Source organism: Suncus etruscus, chromosome 16 (assembly GCF_024139225.1).
Source record: "Suncus etruscus isolate mSunEtr1 chromosome 16, mSunEtr1.pri.cur, whole genome shotgun sequence".
NCBI classification, from domain to species: Eukaryota; Metazoa; Chordata; class Mammalia; order Eulipotyphla; family Soricidae; genus Suncus; species Suncus etruscus.
The window spans coordinates 31,027,744-31,039,265 of NC_064863.1; the positions used below are offsets into that span (position 1 = coordinate 31,027,744).

General features: G+C 32.2%; 1 non-coding gene across 1 annotated transcript; it reads left to right on the top strand.

Moving 5' to 3' along the window:
- The first annotated feature begins 8,736 nt into the window (after positions 1–8,736).
- LOC126033063 (U6 spliceosomal RNA) lies at positions 8,737–8,843 on the top strand. Its single transcript, XR_007504219.1, has one exon. It is a non-coding gene; the product is annotated as a U6 spliceosomal RNA (small nuclear RNA).
- The last annotated feature ends 2,679 nt before the right edge of the window (positions 8,844–11,522 follow it).

An 11,522-nucleotide genomic window follows, 5' to 3' on the forward strand; every position in this document is an offset into this window, starting at 1 on the left:
CAGGTTTGATCTAAGGAATATGGTCACTCAAGGACTGCCAAGAACTATCCCTGAGCACAGAACCAGTTGGTGCTTGAACACTTGAGAAGCTGTGCTTTTGCAAATGTACTTGAAAAGTCATTGGAAATAAAAGTATGGTATTTTTACTTAATATGTTTATAATTTTAATTAACTAGATATTTATATGTAACTTTGGGAATAGAAATATATATGTGCATTCATTAAGTATTATGCATCCACTTTAACTACATTGGAATGGTCGAATAAGTCAATATTTTTATCTTATCTCTATTAAAAATAAATATTTTTAAAAGTAATGAGATTCAGATTTATTTATGATTTGAACCTATACATATATCATACATACAAAAAGTGTGTATAAAATGTGTTCATATATGTTTCTGTTATAAATGCACTTCTTTGTATACAACATCATATTGTAAAAATGTCTGCATTAATCTTTGCATAAATAGACTTAAGTAAAAAAAATAAAAAATAAGGGTCTCTATTAGGTTATATAATTATGAAAAATGAGTGATGGCTCTAAAAGCACAGAACATAGTGATTTGTCCTATCCTGGCATCTACTGTCCTTTTTCAACAAAAGCATCACTAGAGAAAAAAATCAACTGTGAATTCAAGCAAGGAATTTCTTCAGTGAGCTTGGAGTGTCTTGTTCATAGTGACAAAAGTACGAAATACTAATACAAACATTCATGATCTTATGGAAAAGGGACATAGGGATTCACTGAAAAAAAAAAAGCCCTTAATAGCTAAAGCTGAAACAGTCTGAAAACCCAAGTAACACAAAGTAAAAAAATAGAATTCATGTGTTTATACTAATACAAGTAATCAAATTATTGAAAGACAATAGATACATCTTCCTTTCAGAATTCCAGAAAAAGTTAAATCCCTCATCTGTTAGGAGGGATAGAATAAATCCTAAGTGAAGCCCATGCATTCTGACTTGCTTTTATACAGGAAATTTAGAAATAAAAATAATGATAAAATTATAGTCTATTATCTACAAGGAAAATTGTATGAAATAGGAAATGAAGCTCTGATAATATAAAACATTTCAGTATCAGTGAAACTTACAAAAATAGTTATAGAGTTTATAGCTATTTTTAGAGAGTATAGGAGTCATATGAAGGGAATTTTGTAAGAAATTGTAAGGGAACTGGATATCTTTTATTCTAGCAAATTCAATGGTTTTTAAATTGGCTTTAATTTTCTCATATTTTTCAAATGAGTATATAAATACTTGATTTTTAATAATATCTCTTTTATATAAAATGAATAACCATTAAACCATTACTATTATATAAATTTAAAGAGAACTGTACACATATATGTACATTGTACAGTATATAATAAAGAGTTTATATAGTATTGTGTATATATTATGCATATATATTGTATTAATTGGTTCCTTAATATATATAAGTTAAGATTAGACAAAAATATCTTCCTAATTCTAAAGTTATAAGTAATTATTCTAGCCTATTCTTAGAACTTTTAGAAAATAAGTTCTCCTGGGGCTGGAGCAGTGGTGCAGTGATAGGGCATTTTTGCCATGCAAGTGATTGACCTAAGATGGATTATAGTTTTATCCCCTGGCATTCCATATGGTCCCCCAAGCCAAGAGCGTTTTCTGAGCGCATAGCCAGGACTAACCCCTGAACAGCATCAGGTGTGGCCCCCAAAACAAACAAACTAAAATAATAATAAGAAAGCAAGCTCTTTAGCTTATCTTTAATAATAAATTTAATATTTTATCCTTCAAATATTGATACATGAGTCATAAAAGAAAACCCACTTTTATAGGAAAAGAAGAAATGTGAAGTTCTATTATTGAAAGATCCATTTGTATTTGAAGTATGCTCAAACATATATAAAACTACTTACAATTTTTATACTAGATCATTTTTTTTATCAATATGGTGGATTACACATAATGATGTACTAAGACTTTAGGGATAAAAGAACTAACTAAAGGCCATACAGCCACTAAGGATGGAGTTAGGAGTTCACCATTGGTAAAATGAATGAATTACCTTTACAAATCAGTCAGCATAGCAGCTAAGTGGAGATTTGAATATGCAAAATTATTCCTTACTTTAAAATATAATATATTATATTATAATGCAACAAAATAAACCCAATGGATCAAAAACTCAAAATAGGGAATAAAACTATAAAGTAAAAAAAAAAAAAACCTGTAACCACATCTCATACTAATTAAAGTTAATTCAAGGTAAATTTAAAATGCCAAATTAAGTTGGAATCCATAAAAAATACAGAAAATATAGCCAAAACTGTCCAGGATAAGCCACTCAGACATATTTTCAATGATTTGACTCTATTGGTAAAAATAACAAGACAAAAAGAAAATGTAACTAAATTAAATTAAATTTTTATCTGGGTACAAGATAATACACAAGGTAATATGCAACCTGTAGTGTAGTATATGTTTTTCCAAAAATTGCCAGGAGCCATCTCTGAGCATACTCAGAAGAAAGCCTTAAGCAAACCAGGTGCAGCTAACCTCACCCCCCCACCCCCAGAAAAATAGTTTTGTATGAAAAAAAAATGTGTGCTTCAAATAAAATACTCAATTAAATGAAAGAAAATGTTTTCAGACAATTTAGCAAGTAAAGGGCTAATATCAAAAATATACATAAGACACTGAAAATCTCAACATAAACAAAACAGGAACCCCATCCAAATATGGGCAGAGGAGATGAACAGCAAGCACCTCGCTGAAGAAGACATACAGATAGGCAGTAGATGTTCATCATCACTTATTATTATGGAAATACAAATTAAAACAACTGTGAAATATAACCTCATAATAGCAAGAATGAAGTACATAAAAAAGACTGGAAACAACTAGTATAGACTATAATGTAGTGAGAAGGAAACCCTCATTGTTGGAGACAATTTTCTTTGCTTCAGCCTCTGTGAAAAACAGTATAGACATTCCTCACAAAAAGTTATAAAAGATTTTATAAAGCACTCTAAGATAAAATACAAAAATAAAATAAAAACAAAACTGCATATTTGTCTGGGTAGATAATATTTTCTAAAACATGAAACAAAAACAAAAATTTAGGGGCAAGAGAAGTAGTAAATAGTGTAGTAAAGGCACTTGCCTTGCTTGACACATGTTTGATCCCTGGAACCACATATGTTCTCCAGAGCCTGCTAGGAGTTGCTGAGTGCAGAGCAAGAATAAGCACTTAGCATCAATTAGTATGGCTCAAAAATAAATCAAAATTAAAATAAAATTAATAAAAGATTCATTTTATTATATCAAATTTAAAATCTACATTTTAAGTGTGATTAAAATAACAAGAGATGCCTGAGGCTAGACTAATATACTTATAACCCATGAAATAGAAAAGAATTAGCAACTAGAAGACAGGTTTTATGTCAGCAAATTAAACCAAACAAATTCAATAAAGTAATACAATTAACACAGACAATACACAATTGAGGAAATAAAGTTGGACAATAAGTACAGGTAGATTAAATGCCAAGATCAGTGCTGAGTTGAATGTAATAAAACAACACAAATAAAGAATTCATTTCAAATTTAACTTATTTGTCAAAGTTAAAAAAGATGGGAACACCACATGTTGATGAAAATGTTAGTCAGAGAGACCCTAGATTATTAATAGAATTAAAATTATGGAGTAATTTTGTTTAGCAATTTGCTTAAGTGGACACACCTGTTAAAGGAAACCCATGAATGCTTTCAGAAGCACAATTCAGAATACCAAAACAAATAGAACGACTCCAAATATCTCTTGGAAAAAAATAGAATTTTTAAATCAGAAATTTTATGTTTTACTACATAGAAATAAAGCAAGTGGATTATAGTTATATGAGTCAAGGTAAGTAAAATTGAGTAAATGACAGACTTTTTTTAAAAGAACCAAATGAACCCATTTACATAAAATAAAATACATTTTATTACATAAAATGATAATAAGTTAATGAACCTTAACATTTCTTTAACTTTTACTTATCTCAGCCTTTTTCTTGAAGGATATTTTATCTACCTCACAGTAGAGTAGACAGAAATATCTTCATTTCAGGATTCTAACTGATTGATGGACAATTCAGCGACAAGTTTCGCTGAAAATTAAATAAGGAAAATTGAACTAGTCAGAAAGGACTTGAGAAGTTCTGCAATGTATTAATCCATTATCATTTCCACATAATCATCTCCCTCTAAAATAACAACAGAAAGTAGACTCCATTTTTGTACTGCCAACTACTTCTGTGGCTCCTTTAAAAATGAATCCTGCCAGTAACTTCTCCAATGAAAGTATCACAACCAAATAAATGAAAATGCTGGTTCCCTTTCCATCAATGAACTCTCATTCAGAGTGGGCCTCCTTTGTCTCAAGTTTTTATCTAAAATTAGCAAGGATCCCTTGCCTTTTTTCCTTTTTCTAGTCAAGTTCAAACCTGCAATTCATTTTTCTTAAAGAAATACATTTTGGTGCCAGTATTTGGGCTGATTATCATCAGGACATTTTTGGAGTGAATTCTGGTACTCTCCACCCCACCTTCTATACTTCCGGAAAACCTGACAGCAGAAGTCATGCCCCACAAACGACTCAGTATCAGAGATAGTGCTTGGATTTCCTGGATTGTGCAGCTGCATTTGTGGCCACAAATCTTCATTTTTCTTTGATTCCCATAGGAACACACCAATGTAGAACCAATGTGTAAATGATGTCACTTAATTTTCAGAAATAAATGAAGTAACAGAATAGTCAGCGAGAAACAAGAGCTCACTAAACCTTCTGATAATGACTTTGATCACTTCATTGTAGATATAGCAATTTACACAAATTGGCTTGTTGCTATACTTTATTTTTTCCCTTCTTATTCTTCTTTTCTCTCTATTCATTTTTAAAATAAGTTTGCTTTCACTTATCAGGAAACAAGCATATTACAATCAACTATGTCAACTATTGATAAATACTCTTTTTATAAATTAAATTTTAAAAAACAAAGACATTTTGGTTGCAAATCAGCCGGCTTTTTATTTAAAGTTGACATATATGATCATAAACATACTTGGTTAATGCAATATTTATGATGTTCATTTTCACAAATTAATAGAAAGTGACATGGTGTACCACAATTATGCATTTTCTTCTTAAAATAGATCAGTTTCTATTAAAAAATAACTTGGCTAGTAACACAAACACGAATAGGAGTTGTGACCTCCTGAATTTCTGCAATTGCTGGGCATAAACCTTCATCAAAATTATGACATGGATTTAGTAACAAGTTTAAAATATCTTGTCAACAATAAAGAATAAATTGTGTTCATCTATGCTATATGGGAACAGTTTTTTCCTAATAGTTTTATAGAATTTAAATTTAAAATGTTATGGGAAGAGTTATAAAAAATGAATTATAAAGATAGGGCAGGAAACCCTTTTAAAATGTTATACTACGTGGGGCTGGAGTACGAGAGAAAGGTGTTTGTCTTGCAACAAAGCTTAAAAAAACATAACACTTGTTGGGTTTTCAATATTTGTGACTTTTTCAGTATTTTATAATTCTGAATGTATTTAATTTTCATCAAAGTGAATAATTTTATTCACATATGATTTTATTTTTTAGTAGTACATATTTTTAAAACAAGTTATCTGAAGTACATTTTTATAATTTTTTTTGAATATTGGGCCACACCCAGTGATGTTCAGGGCTTACAACTGGCTCTGTAAGAAGAATTTCTTTTGACAGTGCTGAGAAGGGATGTCAGAGGATTGAACCCAAGTTGGCTACATGCAAGGAAAACACCCTACTGGCTGTGCTATAACTCTGGCGCAGAAATACATATTGTATATATTTGTTTGAAGATATTTTTAAGAAATAATTTGAAGATATTGTTTACTGGTGATGAAGAAAGTAAACAAGAAGAAGAGTGAACTGAATCTGTACTATTTATTGCCTATTTTACAATTTTGATGCACATCTGTATACTCCTGTATATAACATCTGTTTATTCCTGGTGGTGGTCACACAGTTTGTCTTTTATTTTTGCACTTTTCTATATATTTAGAATCATATAAAATTTACATAATTAGTTTTTCTTAAAAATGTACATTGTTAATAAGAAATAATTTATTCATGTAAAAACTTTAATCTATTTTCATAAATAAATTCTCACATAGTTGAAAAAGTATTTATTTTGAGTCAATTTATCCTACACTGAAAAAAATGAAAATCATTTGCCTAAGATATTTATCATTTATGAAGATTATGATTTAAAATATTTAAGCAGTGTTATGATTTCTGAAAACATTTATATTTCTTTTCTTGCTAAGTGTTCTCTGGTTTTATTTAAAGGATTGACATATCAAAGGAAATAATTTTTTAAAAGTTGAATTTTTGAACTTAATTATTTAGTATGAATAGATTCATTCGTTCATTCTATTGCAGGTGACTTGAGTGCAGTATGGAAAAGAGAGATAAGATAGTCTTGAAAATGTAGTCTACCATTTTCCTTTCTAGCATCTTTATTACCTGTGATAAGTTCCTGTACTGTACAGACCTCATATCTCACTATAGGTGAGATATAGGTGCTTAATGTGTACAACTCACTATAATGGAAAGTTGTGCTGCTTATCTTTGCAGCATTAGTTTAATAGAATTTCTCCTAATCTTGGGGCTTTCAACAAAGATTAGAGTTCATTATCGTGGTATTGTCAAGAAGAATCTTTTGATAGTTTACCTACATATACTAATCACAACCCTTTATTCCTTATTTCTAATATTTCTTTCTAGAGAGGGAATCCAACTTTTTCTGGGCCTTTGTTGGTGCCAATTTGAGTCATCACAAATCTGTTTTTCTGACCTCAGAATGGGTTTATACATATTCTATTATCTTTTTAGGTCTAATGACAAAGTAACTTCTTCATTTTTCCATCTTAATCTCACTTCCTAATAACTCATTGCTAGGGAATCCTACCCTACCTATTTGTCTGCTTCATTTATTCATTTATAAATAAAACACTAAATAATCACTTACACTGTTCTAATGTTAAACATGAGTTAAAGTCCTGGTTTAAGGATAGTGAATGCAGCTGATTGAAGAAGACAGATATTACCTAAACCAGAATTTAAGTACTGGTTACTTTTACAAGGTAATATGTGTTCTGAAAAATTTCACAGGCAGAGATATGGGGCTTGGTGAAGTGCGTTGGAAGAAATCTTGTTTGAAACATTAATCAGACCAAAGCCAAAAGCTTCTGATCTTTGAGACAACAGTTCAATTTCCAGAGCCTGGAAGACCATTGAGATGTAGAATACCAGGGATCAGAGAATGGATGATTTTTGGAGAGGCAGCTGAATCCCTGGGAAAAGACCAGAGCCAGAATGCAAAAAGGTTGAGATAAGAACTGAAGAAGATATAGGGCAGAGGTGAAGTCTCTTGTATTTTGCATTAGACTTGGGTTCAATCCCAGAATCATATAAATTTAGCCAGCTGTTTCTCTGAGCATAGAGTCAATAGTAAGTCTTGAGCATAGCTGAGTATGGCCCCCAAACTAATAAACAACAAAGAAAATCAGATGCATCATCAAAAGTTCAATGCTTTTATCCAGGTTCCATTGACTACAACTTGGGAAAAGAACATTGGGCAGAGGTGGTTATGAAAATACCCATACATGGGGTGGAAGCGGTGGTCCAGTCTTTAGGGCATTTGCCTTGCATGCACTAACCTAGAATGGACCAATCCCCGGCATCCCATATGATTCCCCAACCCAGGGGCGACTTCTGAGCACACAGCCAGGAGTAATTCCTGAGCGTCACCATGTGTTACCCCATCCCCCCAAAAGAAAATACCCATACTTAACTTTTGCAAAAAAAAAAACTGCTCTGGATTTTTCCATTCTGAAATAAACCCTTGTTTCCTCTCATATTCTTGTCTGTCTGTCTCTCTCTCCCAGCCTTCTCCTCCCTCCCCTGCACTCCAGTTCATTCATTTTACTTCATTATTGGCCTCCTCCAGATATTCTTTTCTGTGAAGGAAGAAAGTGGATCTGGAAAACCTGCATAAGATTTAGGATGGGTTTTGCTTCAATAAAACAATCCTTCTCTTCAGCCTGTTTTTTATGCATTCCTGAGAAATTAAGCTGAAAGGATCATTTCACTAACCAAGCAGAATAAGTGGTATCCAGGTGCAGTTTGATGACCTCCTCATGGAACTGGTAAGATGTGAGGTCTTTACCAGGCAGGTGATCAGAGCATATCTTATCAGTACATTATTTCCCAGGCATATCTCCAAGTAACTGAAGCTACTTAATGACCCCTACTCCTTGTAGGGGAGGTCACATTTCCCATCAACAACAAAAGGAAGATGCTGTAACTAGAGTAAGGTGAGCAAAGAACTGAAGAAATGACTTTAGTCTTTCTTTGGAGATGACATTTAACTGTATATGTAAAAGTTCATAAGGAACCAGTATTCAATGAGTTAATCAATAATGTCCCAAGATGATGCCAAAGTTTAGAGACTAGAAAGACTATAAGTATAAATGCCATGGGAAAAAACATGAAAATCAATCATAGAAGTCATTGTGAAAGGTCAAGGGAAATTGCAAATTCAATTATTAACATATTGAGTTCAAGGTGTTTCTAGAAATGAGTCTAGCAATGATCGCAAAAAATAAATGGTATAAAAATACCATTAGAAAATTCCAATAGAGTGCTCACTTCGGCAGCACATATACTAAAATTGGAATGATACAGAGAAAATTAGCATGACCCCAGTGCAAGGATTACACACAAATTCGCGAAGTGTTTCATATTTTTTTAAAAAAAGAAAAAAAAACAATAGAAAATTTTTTTTTGGTTTTGGGGTTACTACAGGCTCTATGCTCAGAAATCACTCCTGGCAGGCTCAGGAAACCATATGGGATGCTGAATTCAAACCACTGTCCTTCTACATACAAGGTGAATGCCCTGCCTCCACGCTATGTCTCTGACCCCATAATAAAAAATAATTTAAGTTAAAATAGGAAAATATGTTTATAGTTATAGAAATACAAAAAGATTGGAAACATAGCAGTAAGTGAAGGAGAAAGTTTTAAAACATTTGATTCATACACATTTTCTTTAAAATATTTTAAAATTTATTTAATGATTTTACTTAGACAAATGTGAGGAGAAGGATTTGAGAATATGTTATTTCCAGCAAGGAAAAGCCTAAAATATTTGATAAAATGATATCAATAAATAAAATGCAAACCATATCACATTGGTATCAGTCCATGTTTAAATGTAAATTTGTTTATACAAATATATACTATATACCACAAGATACTGTTACTCTACATTGGATAGGGATTTAGGTATGCTTGCACTATTTTAGTCTAAAAAATAAGATTCTGGGGCTGGAGTGGTGGTGCAAGTGGTAAGGCATATGCCTTGCTGAGTCTAGCCTAGGATGGACCATGGTTCGGTACCTTGGCATCCCATATGATCCCCAAGCCAAGAATGATTTATGAGCACATAGCCAGGAGTAGCCCCTGGGTGTCACTGGGTATTTCCCCCCAAAACAAAACAAAAGATTCTGAGTAATGAATATAAATTTTAATAATTAATCAAGCCTGCAATTACTACTAAAGGTATGAACATTCCTTTTTATGCTTTATATGTCCATAAAATCATTTGTAGGTTTACAGATTAGTAAACAAAGTAAATAAACATAATTAGTAAAGTAATAGCATGATTATACATTTTTCTCTTTATTTATGCTGACCTGTCAAGAAGAGAGCTTAGTATATCAGATTTAAGCATGATGGCCTCCATCAGGTTTCAGGTACAAAAAAATAGAGAGAAATTAAATAATTTTAACTTAAGTAATATTTAATGCAAAAGTGCTTGAAAAGCCACTTGATGACTAGAAAGCTAGGACTTTAGTAATGATACCACATAAATAATGACATCCCTTGCATACCCCATAGTATAAAAATACAGTTATCTCTACAGTCAAAATAAAAATCCAGAGGAAATCATTCTCAATAATTTTCTGAAAGAGAAAATTCATAAAGTCATACAAATCAAGCTCCATTTATTGTATTATATGAGACTTGATCTGAATCAATTCTTGTTTATGCATCTGGAAGGTTTAAGCAAAACTTAAATTGTTTCCCCCAATTGATATGAGGCAACCACTTAACCAATTCCCTACTGAAATTGGAAAATGTGAAGAATATAACCAAAAGTTGTAAACAATAAACAATTAAAAAATTCTTACAATATAAGCTTCTTCAGAACAATGTACCCCTGAGCCTCGTTTCATGTTTTTATTTGAGTTCTCCCAGTTTGCAAATGATCTTTTTGATGTATTCACAATGAACTTTTAGTAATTACTACATTTACACTAGCTCTTTCTGAATTTTTGTCATTTGTGTGACAAATAAATGTGAAAGAGTAAAGTCACCCTGTGAAAGGACTGGTTTCATGAATGCACAACTTGAACTTGATTTGGTCAGCCATATTTAGTTATCACATTCTGCTTCCCTGTGTACACACATGATGATGGTGAATTGAAACTTCTGCTGAAGTGATTGTCCCAAATACCAGAGCTGTCTTGAACAGACTTTGAGCAATTGCAACAGAGTTGACTCTTTTCTTCCATTTTCCAATCTAAATGCATTTTATCATGAATTCTTACTTCCAAAGGCTCTTAGAATTGTAAATTTAAGTATCCCAACCTCCAAGGATGATTAAGACATATAGAAGAATGAATGAGCACCAAAATCTTCTCAATGATTTTCCAGTATGCTCTTGTGCCACATTAAAGCACTATAGTAGATTGGAGAGATAATACAGCAGGTTACTGGCTTACATGCAGCTGACCTGGATTTGATCTCTGGTTCCACATATGGTGCCCTGAACCCCATTGGAAATAGACCTTGAGCACAGAGCCAGTAATTGGCCCTGAGCACTGTTGGGTGTGATCCAATACTCCCTCAACCCTCTGAAAAGCAACACTACAGAGATTTTGACATTTCCTATTAGGGTCAAGGGACATTTTATTTGGATTATTTTCAGAGGCACCTACTGCTTTCAAATTCAAATGTCAGCAATAAAACCAGGTGGCTGCAGAAGAGAGTAACAGCTGGTCAGTATTGGTTGGTAGCCAGACAAATACACTGTATCTGGGAAATAAAGAAAGAAATGTTGTTTCCATACTCATTAGGAAATTTCATTTGGAGGTCTAGCAGCTGTTCATGGTGATAAGAAGGCTCAAAATTGTTTTCTTTTAAAATCTGTAATAAGCCGAATTTTAGCAATCTACCTAAAAGATTTTCATTCATTTCATTTGGGCACTGAATTTTAATTGTCCAGAAGTCTTGTTTTCTGGCTCATTTCCATTGTCATTTCATTTTCACTTTTATCTCCTTATAGCATTCCTGACTACAAGAGAACATTATTCTATACTTGTCATTTGTAGGTGTCAGCTAATACTTCAAGTCATGAGAA